We start from the raw sequence: 11,189 nt of genomic DNA, 5'->3' as shown, positions 1-11,189 counted from the left end.
TAAGTAGGTATTATACTTAAAATAAAATTAATAGAAGGTATACATAAGTAGGTATTATACTTATGTATACCTTCTATTAACTAAATTTTTAAAGAAAACATAAATTAATGCATTATAAGTGGAAACTACTGAAAATAAATTGAAGTTTGCAAGTAAAAAAAAAAAGAAATACAAGAAAAATTTCGTTCTGAAATGGGATTATTAGTAGATATAGTATTACAAGATATATTTTAATTTAAAAATTATTATGTTTATAACTATTTTTAATTTAAATTATAATATCGTTAAAATAGGTTGCGGTATAAAAAATAATTAATACACAACCAGGAAGTTCTTTAAAATGCAAAAAAAATGAGATGATATTACTGGTTTGAACATCAATTTAATCAAATGATTTGGAACGATTTTAACTGTCATGGAAAGTGGGTATGAAATAAATACAGATTCTTTTGAAACGTATGGTATCCAAACAGCTAAACTATTTGATGAACTCTACCCCTGGTACTGTATGCCTCCATCTGTACATAACATTTTATTTTATGGAGCTGATGTTATCCGGCATGCAATTTTGCCAATTGGTATTTTTAAATATTATTTATTATATTTGTGTGTATAATATGAAAAATATATATTTATAAAAAAAATTCGTTTTTTCGAAAGGCCAATTGTCTGAAAAAGCTCAATAATACCAAAACAAAAATTACAAAAACTACAGGGAACATCACAAAAGAAAATTATCCAGAGTGAAAATTGATGAAGATCTCATTAACATGTTGCTACATTAATACCGTCAATGCAAAACATTCAACCCAAAATATTGCAAACATTTTCAGACGATGCAAAACTTTTAATAATAATGCCTGAAGAGCAAGCAAGTGATTCTAGTAAATCTGAATCTGATTATGATTCGGAATAATAATATAACTTCTATAATATTAATCATTTAAGTTTAATAATTCTTTTTAATATTTCATTACTAAACACAATAATATTGTATATAATTATTTAAATAATATTCTAAAGAATAAAAGTAAAATGATGAAGAATGGTAAATTTTTATAATAAATAATATTATGATTTAATAAGTCGATAATATTGCATATTAATATAAATACGTATAGATTAATCGAAGTCCTTAAGTGTACCAAATTTGCAAGACGTCTATAGGTCTCCTAATTAGTAAAACATGGTAATTTATCTATTTAATAGTTATTACCTACACAAAAGTAAAAACATATGATAATTTATTACGAATAAACACTACAATTCAATTTTATGTAAGCTAAATTTACTTTTCAGACTACTGTGCGCCGTCGCCGCCTGCGAATGGGACTTTAAGATTATATAATTACTCCGCGAAATTACTATTATTTTCTTTAGTTGATATTTGCTGAGTCAAATGACAATTACATTAATATTTATTATGCTCAATATTATATAAGATGATTAAAACATTGTAAATTCTTTCAATTATGTCATATCAATAAATTTATAGAATTATCATAACACCTATTCCTGGTCTATTATTTGTAGTCAGTATGACTACAAATTGGCTCCCAATAATCCGAGTAAATAAATAAATTGTAAATAGGTGCACGTATAGTGTCCATTACAACATAAATAGAATAATACGAGTAACATTGGATATAGATTATCTGTCTCAGCGTTACTCCTGCCACGTTGTGCCGCCAAAAAATAATATTTAAATGTGAATGTTTTTTATTTACAACAATTTATTTTAAAACTTTAACCGATGGAATACTGAGGTCTGTTAAAGTTGTAATAGTTTTTATACACTCATTTAAATTTCAAAACGATTTTTACTAAAACTATTAGGCTATAGCACATATTAGAATGTATAAATATAACAATGTATTGTTATTTGAAGTAGGGATTAAATATTAAAAATCATATCTTATAACAATAAATAATATTTATAAATAGGTACTTCTTAATCGCGATAAAAGAAGTACGTTAAAAATGACTTAGTTTCGTGGTGCCTGAAGGCCGAGAAAAATATAATTTATATTGTAATTTTAAACATTATTTATGTACTAAAGAAAACATAGTAAATATTATTAAAAAAATTATACTTTGAATTATAGCAAAAAATTAATGCTTTAATAACAAAAGAAAAAATGAAAAGGGGTATCCAGAAGTATAGAGACTACTTATGCAGACGAAATAAAAAAATATATTTAATAATAATAAAAAAAATTACTAATACTATTAAATTGATAAATTTAGTGTATTAATAATTTAAATTAGTGGTTCTCAAACATTTTTTTTCGCGTACCATTTGAGTATATTATCAATCAGTCACATACCATTAATGATTAAAAATAAAGCCATATAAACTTTACATGGTTAAATATATTTATTTTAAACAAAAAGGCTGTGAAATACTGAAATAAAATAATTATTTATTTATTCACATAAATTTATTAGTGTTTTTAAATTAATATATGAGTTAAATATTGAATTTTTAATTTCCGTTCTACCACCATACGGCCTTTCATGTACCACCATGTAGTTTTTCGCGTACCACAGTTAGAGAACCGCTGATTTAAATGCATATTGAATGCAAAAAATTGATTTAAGTAATGGAAAACTATTTACTTAACCGAGAATACTTAATTATTGTAAGTTTAAAAAAGGAACGAATTAAATATAAAAAAATAAAATAGTAACTAAAAAATATAAAATTAATTGATTTAATTATAATCACAGTTGTTATTCAAAAGAAAAACAACGTACCAGTGGGAGTAAGTAGGTATGTATTTATTTATCGTAAGTTCGTTTCACTCTGAATCGACTTCTAGATTTCGGGTGTTTACTATAATATAGAAATAAATACAATGTTTTAATAATTAATTACATTTTGAGAACTAAAAAAAATAAATAAATAATTTTTTTATTTTATTTCTATTAACATACACAATGGGTAGGAATTATAAAAAATATAATTTGTAAGAATGACAATATTTAACAAACGTGAATTGAACAAAATAAATAATATTGGACATAGACTATACCTCATAGATTATGTACATTATCAAGTTATGGAGTATGGATTATGTCTCATCGTTGCTCCTGTCGCCATACGCCGCCAAAAAAATATTATTTAAATATGAATGTTTTTTATTTACAATAATTAATTTTTACTATGAAAAACATTAACCGATGAAATACTAAGATCTGTTTAAGTTGAAAAAGTTTTTATATACCCTCATTTAAGTTTCAGAACGAGTTCTACTAAAATTATTATTCTATAGCGCATGTTAGAATATAATTATCTACAAATACAACAATGTATTTTTATTTGAAATATGGATTAAATGTTGAAAATATATCATATTTTACAACGTAAAAATCATATTTTTAAATATTCTTCAGTCGTGATAAAAGAAGTATGCCAAAAAAAGTTTCCTTGTGCCTGGAGGACGAGGAGCGTATTACCAAACCAGCTAGAGCTCCAGTGAAACAAAGCTCCGTAAACAAATACGCTGTTTTAATTGGTTTATATGAAAAAACCACGCAAATATATTTTTCTTTTATCAATTAGGTACAATTGATATCGTTAATATAATAATAACTCGTATAAATAAATAAACAGATACTAATTTCTTAAAAAATAATTTTAGTAAAAACGTTAGAAATAACGTTAGAGAGTAGGGAGTTTTGTAACTTAAAGAAATACGATTTTGTCCAGGTTGATATGTTACACACTCGTTATCATAATGTCATTTAAAATTAATACCTATAAAAATATCACAAAAATGTACCTATACATTATAACCAAATTCTTAATGTAATTAATTAATATCTAATTTATAATTTGATGATATATACCTAAGTTGATTCATTAATTTGTTATAAGTCAGATATATTAAAACCAATCAAGTAATATATTATTTAAATGCAAATTAAATAAGTTGTGAGATATATTTAAAAACAATACTTTTATACTGTGTAGGGTAATTTTTCACAAGAATATTATCAGTCACTATAATTAAAAAAAAAAAAAAGTACTAACCAATTTACTGGTTGCTTATCTTCGATTGATATTTTATTAAAAAAAAAAAAAAAAATACTAGGAAGAATGATGATTATTTAAAGTATTCTTCACCACTAAATGCTTTAATCAAAATTGTATGGACTCATAATCCTACTGTTGACTCATGTAATGCTTTAACATTTTTAAGAACAATAAGTGAAGTAAGAATGTTTTATAATTTATAAATGTCTTTTACTCAAAACAGAAATTGTTTTATTTATGTCTTATTTTATGTTGTTTAAGAAAGTTGGCTAAACCCTATTTGATAAAAGAAAAATATATTTTCGCGGTTTTTTCAAATAAACCAATGAAAACAGCGTATTTGTATACGACGATGGGGCTCTAACCCAGAGGTTCCCAACCAGGGTGCCACGGCACCCTAAGGTACCGCGATATAAAATTTAGGGTGCGGCAAAAATATTTGAAATATATATTTATTTTTAAGCGCCTTCATGAAAAATATAGTACTGTGAGTAATAAAACAGACTATACTCTATGTCTATAGTATAAAAACTATTGTTTATAGTTAATTAGGTATATAAAATATAATTTAATGAATTAATTATTAAAACATATAATTTTTTACATAGTAATACTGAGATGTTCAATTTATTTTAATTTTCATACTGGTTCGATTGCTATCGATTTGATGTGAACTGTTTTAGAGTTATTTACAGTCAAATACTTGTTACTTTGTCTTATCTTTATTATTTATTAATGCTAAATAAAACCGAAGTTACAAAATATAAATTTAAATCTATGATATATTAGTATTGTGTATTCAGTATGAACTATAAAGTATAAAGCATTGGCTATAGGGTGCTTCCAAATTTTTAAAAAATAATAAAGAGTGTCGTGAGTCAAAAAAAGTTGGGAACTTCCGCTCTAGCTGGTTTGGTAATACGCGGCCGGGGAATATATAAATTATGTCATAATTTTAAACATTATTATGTACTGAAAAAATATAAATAAATGTATTAAAAACATTATATTTAAATTGTTAATAAAAATGAATACTTTAATAACAAAAGAAAAAATGTAAAGGGGTCTAGAGATTACTCATGCAGTTAAAACACAAAAATATATTTAATAATAAAAAACAAATACAATTCAAATAAATTGAAATTTAATTTATAAATTTAGAATATTAATAATTTAACTAAATATAGAAAGGAGAAAAATTGATTTATGTAATGGAAAAATATTATTTACACAACGGAGAATACTTAATTATTTTAAGTTTAATAAGTTAATGGATTAAATATAAAAAATTAAGTCAAAGCTTAAAAACATAAATTTAATCAATTTTGTTATAATTACAGTTGTTATTCAAAATAAAAACGACTTACCGTTATTCCTGGGAGTAAGTAGATAAGTGATTGTCACTCGTAAGTTTGTTTTACTCTGGATCGGCTTCTAGATTTCGGCTGTTTACTGTAATAAAAAGAACAAATACAATATTTCAATAATTAATTATACTTTAATCATTAGAGAAAAATAAATAATAATTTATTTTTTTATTTTATTAGTATTAATATATATAATGGGCAGGAATTATAAAAAACATAATTTGTAAGAATGACAATAATTAACAAACGTGAATTAAATAATACAAATAATATTAGACATAGATTATCTGTCTCATCGTTGCTCCCATCGCAGTATGGCGCCAAAAAATATTATTTAAATTTAAATGTTTTTTATTTACAAAAAATTATTTTAACGCATTAATCGAGGGAATACTGTGGTCTGTTAAGGTTGTAATAGTTTATATACACTCTCATTTAAGTTTAAAACGATTTTTACTAAGACTATTAGGCTATAGTGCATATTAGGATATAACAATGTATTGTTATTTGAAATATGAATTAAATATTAAAAATTGTGTCTTATAACAATAATTTATATTTATAAATACTTCGCAATCGCGATAAAAGAAGTACGTTAAAACAGGCTTAGTTTCCTGATGCCTGAAAGCCGATGGAAATATAATTTATATTATAATTTTAAACATTATTTAAGTACTAAAAAAAATATAAGAAATATTATTAAGAACATTATACTTTACATTATAATAAAAAATGAATGCTTTAATGACAAAAGAAAAAATTAGAAGGTGTATTCAGAAATCTAGAGACTACTTACGCAGACGAAACAAAAAACAAAAAATTAAATAATGATAAAAAAATTACTAATACTATTAAATTTATAAATTTAGAGTATTAATAATTTAAATGTTTTGTATTTACAACAATTTATTTTAATTATGAAAAGTATTAACCGATGAAATACTAAGGTCTGTTAAAGTTGAAAAAGTTTTTATAAACCCTCATTTAAGTTTCAAAACGATTTTTACTAAAATTATTACTCTATAGTGCATGCTAGAATATAACTATCTACAAATATAACAATATATTTTTATTTGAAATATAAATTAAATATTGAAAATATACTACATTTTACAACATCAAAATCATATTTTTAAATATTTTTTAGTCGCGATAAAAGAAGTAAGTAAAAAAAGTTTTCTTGTGCCTGATGACCGGGAAATATATAAATTATGTCATAATTTTAAACATTATTTATGTACTGAAAAAACATAAATAAATGTATTAACAACATTATATTTAAATTATTAATAAAAACGAATACTTTAATAACTAAAGAAAAAATGAAAAGGGATCTAGAGATTACTCATGCAGGCGAAACACAAAAATTTATTTGATAATAAAAAATAAATACCAATTCAAATAAATCGAAATTTAATTTATAAATTTAGAATATTAATAATTTAACTAAATATAGAAAGGAGAAAAATTGATTTATGTAATGGAAAAATATTATTTACATAACAGTCTTTGATACTTAATTATTTTAAGTTTAATAAGTTAATGGATTAAATATAAAAAAATTAAGCCGAAGTTTAAAAACATAAATTTAATCAATTTCGTTATAATTAAAGTTGTTATTCAAAATAAAAACGACGTACCATTATTCCTGGGAGTAAGTAGATAAGTAATTGTCACTAATAAGTTTGTTTTACTTTGGATCGGCTCCTAGATTTCGGCTGTTTACTCTAATAAAAAGAAAAAGAAAAAGAAATAATAATTTATTTTTTTATTTTATCAGTATTAATATATAAAATGGGCAGGAATTATAAAAAAACATAATTTGTAATTATGAAAATAATTAACAAAGGTGAATAGAATAAGACAAGTAATATTAGACATAGATTATCTGTCTCATCGTTGCTCTCGTCGCAGTATGGCGCCAAAAAATATTATTTAAATTTAAATGTTTTTTAATTACAAAAATTTATTTTAATGCATTCACCGATGGAATACTGTGATCTGTTAAGGTTTAATAGTTTTTATACACTCTTATATTAGTTTAAAACGATTTTTACTAAAACTATTAGGCTATATCGCAAGTTAGAATATAACCATGTACAAATATAACAATGTATTGTTATTTGAAACATGGATAAAATATTAAAAATTGTGTTTTATAACAATAAATAATATTTATAAATGCTTGTCAATCGCGATAAAAAAAATACGTTAAAAAAGGCTTAGTTTTTTAATTTATTTGTTATTAATATTAATACTCATATACTCTCTGCAGTAATTATAAAAATTGTAATTTGTATGAATGAAATGATTTAACAAACGAAAATAGAATAAGATAAATAACATTGTACATAGATTAGCTGCCTCATCATTGTTTCCGTTGCGGTTTGTTAATCCGTGTGTTGCGGAATATTATTTAAATGTTGAAGTTTTTATTTAGGTACAAAAATTTATTTTAATTATAAAAAGACATTAACCGACTTAATACTAAGGTCTGTTTTAGGTTTAATAGTTTCTATTCACCCTTACATGAATATCGTTTCTATTTATTTATTTTAAATTATTTCTAACTATTTTTCTTTAGTGTGTTCGAGAATAGAAGGATCAATATAGCGATTTATTTGTTATCCATGTCATGGATGCAATATTTCTCATTCAAATTTTTTTGAAAATTCTGATGCTTCACATTAATATATCCAAGCAAGTTGTTAAGCTTTGTGCAACACAATGTATTCATTTGAAGAGGTTTTTCTTTTTTTTTCTTTCCGCGACCCCGATGTGTATTAAGTTACCCATGTCTCTTTAATGTCATGTCCTTATCGGTCAAGTACAAATTTTTGACGTATTTTTAATATCGATATAATTTATTATCAATAAGCTCATTGTTTTATTGTTTTAATCATGAAGACTAGGTATATCTATAGATAAATCTCTAGTTTTCATGGTTTTATTATTAATCAATTATCAATCAAGTACTTTATAATAAAGGATAAATTTCATCATCTAAATACTATCTTTAATTTGTTTTAATATTATATTTTATATTTTATAACATGAATACATATTATGTACAGTATTGTCAGTACTTATATGTACCTACTTGTAGTGTACACAATAACCTTTTTTGTGATATTACTTAAATCAACAAAAAAATGAGAAGTAGTTAGATTAATTTTAAGTATGTTCTTCAATTTTGAATATTAAAAACAAAATGAAACAGAAAACATAAACATGAATAAATAATTTTAACATGTCTGTAAAGAATCATTTGATGATTCAAAAGTAAATAAAATATGTAACCATGAACGTTATGAACATAACGACAATATTGAAAAAATTTTTCTAAACATTTTCATTAACAACAATTTGAACTCAGAATAGAAGTTTTAATGCTAAATACTATAGTGAATTTAAATGGCTAGAATATAGCAGATCTTGTAATGCTACTTTTTGCTTTAAATGTATTAATTTTGCAAAGAATTAAAAAAAAAAAAAAAATTTAATAAAAAAAGGATACAACAATTGGAAAAAGTATGTTTCTTTACTTGAGTATTTATTAATATAAATTACAAATTAATTATTGCTTATAAATTATAAATAATATAATTTTTTTAGTGTTCAAACTAGAATAAGAGACTTATACCCTGAAGCAGATTACATTCATCGTATGGCCCATAAATTTAATTTGGTTATAAAATTTACTTGGAGAATTATAAGGTGCATATACAAGGAAATTATATCTATATCCAAGGTTTTGACACAAATAAAACAAATTACAATTATCAATATTGGTTTTCTCGTGCACATTACATATGCTATATTGGATGCAATTATAATACACTTTGAGTAAATGATTTAAAAATGAGTTAAGCTCTTGAAAATTCAATAAACAATTTTATTTAATTAAATTTGAATAAAAGTATAGTGTTTCTTATCATCACCAAATATAAATTAAATATAATAATTATTTAATACTTTTATAATTGTAATAATTTATTAATTTTATTAGACATTGTTTTCTATTGATAAAGAAGCATTAAGTTGTGAAATAACTGCAGCACACAAATGTGGCATACAGTTATAACCAAATTTTGGTTTAGAAAAATTAAAAAAAAAATACAAAAGAAGTGTATCCTAATATTCATTGTTTACTTAAAGTATCCATGTTACTATTTATTAGTTCTGCATCATGTGAATGATCTTTGTTAACCATGCATTATATTAAAAACTGAATTAAAAACTTATTGCACATCAAGAGAGATATTATTAATAATCTCGACCATGATATTTAACTAGACGAATTCTCTAAGGAAGACTTATTATTATTTATTTATTTTATATATAATATAAAAAAAATAAAATAAAAAATAATATGTAAAAAAAATATAATAAAATTTGAAAGGTTGATAGTTCAAAACCGCACACATTTGATTAACAATTACTTTCTCTTTGCATACTGGGGTGGCCTTATTTTATTCGTGTAATTTTTTTTTTTTTATTGTAGAGTTTACGGCACCCACCCATTTTTTGGTAATGCCCAAAAAAATAATACCTGCAAAATTTGAAATCAATCATTCCATTTTAAGCCATGCTCCCGTACACCTGAAGTTGAGTAGTTTTGTCATTTTTACGGAAAAATCTTTATATTGTGCTATAACTTTTTTTTTTTCAACCAAAAATTATTAAACAATAAATATCGAGTATGAAAAATGAGATGGTGCCGCAAAAAAAAATTAAACATCTATTTTTAAGGGCCACCCTATTGCACACTTTACATGTACAGTTCACGTTGCCAGTTTCGTATGAGTCCTATCTAACGTGGGACCTACTTGAGGTGATGTTGCATGGCAAATCGAGGGATATTTTCGTTTTTAACTGTCCGAGCGAGCGCAGCGAGCAAATGACCCCGCTCGATCTCGAGGTGCACTCATATTATCTTAGATAAATGTATACGTAATTGATATATATATATATAAATTAGTGCGGAATTGAATATTTGATTTAGCGAAAATATGTGGGATTAAGATATAAAAGTGTGCGGTTTTGAACGATGACCTGTTTTTGAAAGTGTACAATTGTGAACGACGCCTATTTACATATTACCTAACTCAATCGAGAATTATTGAGTTAATTTAATATTGCCTCTAATTAGTACTTTCACTTTACTCACCCAAGAAACTAAAATACCGATTAACATTTTAATAAGACATAACAAAATAATACATATAAATCAAAAATAATTCAATACTCTTTATTTGCTTTTCAACTAAAACATGGTTATAAAATATATAATCTATCACAGCGGTTCTTAACCATAGGGTCGCGACCCAATTTTGGGTCGATGATAATTTTAAATGGGTCGGATAAAAATTTAAAACGTTAGTATAATATTTTTATTTTTAAGCCTTATAAATAATAAATGAAACCTCATGTACGTTGGTTATCATGGAGAAAAATTTTAACGAGATTTTTTGAATTAAGAACTGAAATAGAAGTATTTTTAAGAGAAAAAAATTCACTGTTATCCATCCATTTTCAAGATATAATTTGATTGACAAAAGTTGCGTATCTATCAAATATTTTTTCGTTATTAAATGAGTTATATTTGAGTATGCAAAGGCCACTAACTAATATTTTTACATGTTGTAATAAACATAATAACTACAATCAAAACCAAATCAAGAAACAAGCTTGATGTCGAACCCACGATGCGTATTTCACTTACTAACTCCATAGAAGAACTCTAAATTGATTCATTGGTAAAGCAACATCAAGACCAAGGA

General features: G+C 24.0%; 1 long non-coding RNA gene across 2 annotated transcripts in view; it reads right to left on the bottom strand.

Moving 5' to 3' along the window:
- The window catches only part of LOC112681618, an 8,843-nt gene extending 1,709 nt beyond the window's left edge, over positions 1 to 7,134 (bottom strand). The window contains exons 1-3 of one of the 2 annotated variants that reach the window (XR_003148414.1): positions 7,047 to 7,134; positions 5,407 to 5,491; positions 2,758 to 2,836 (exon numbers count right to left, since the gene is read on the bottom strand). This is a non-coding gene — a long non-coding RNA (uncharacterized LOC112681618). The remainder of the gene's footprint in view (positions 1 to 2,757; positions 2,837 to 5,406; positions 5,492 to 7,046) is intronic. The other variant, XR_003148415.1, reaches the window with a different exon arrangement.
- Positions 7,135 to 11,189: the final 4,055 nt, after the last annotated feature.

This window comes from Sipha flava, unplaced genomic scaffold (assembly GCF_003268045.1).
Source record: "Sipha flava isolate LNK unplaced genomic scaffold, YSA_version1 19334_pilon_pilon, whole genome shotgun sequence".
NCBI lineage: Eukaryota > Metazoa > Arthropoda > Insecta > Hemiptera > Aphididae > Sipha > Sipha flava.
Note: the sequence above shows the minus strand (reverse complement) of the source record. Positions and strands in the feature narration are given on the sequence as shown.